The sequence below is a fragment of the Penaeus monodon genome, chromosome 30, assembly GCF_015228065.2.
Source record: "Penaeus monodon isolate SGIC_2016 chromosome 30, NSTDA_Pmon_1, whole genome shotgun sequence".
NCBI lineage: Eukaryota > Metazoa > Arthropoda > Malacostraca > Decapoda > Penaeidae > Penaeus > Penaeus monodon.
In genome coordinates, this window is record NC_051415.1 from 21,350,754 (window position 1) to 21,351,219 (window position 466).

The following is a 466-nucleotide window of genomic DNA, read 5'->3' on the forward strand; positions in this document are numbered from 1 at the left end:
AATACCATTTCGTATTTCTCCGCAATTTCTTCGCATGTCTGAGCGAGTTCACATGCGATCCTCTGAGTGGTTGATAACTCTCTTTTAACGAATTTAATATTAACCTTTATGAAATATCATTTTCCTTTTCGGTTTCATTAGGCTTTTTTAAAAATTGTATCATCTCGTTACGACTAGAAGTGACATTACAAATTTAACATTCGTTTTAAATAATCGACAGGAAAAAACATGCTATCGTGTGTTATCTTATATCTCAACAGTGACTCTGAGCTAGATAAATTACCAGTGCTGTAATTCATATATTCTGTAATGACAGTGGACCAGTTGACAGAGTGTCATTGGGTAGATGTCAAGCTTGGAATCCACGATTACTCTCCAATGAACAGAAACACTTTTATCAAATGCATTTTTAAAAACTGTAATGGGTATTGACTTCTAAACTTTCTTTCATCACTTTTATTTAACG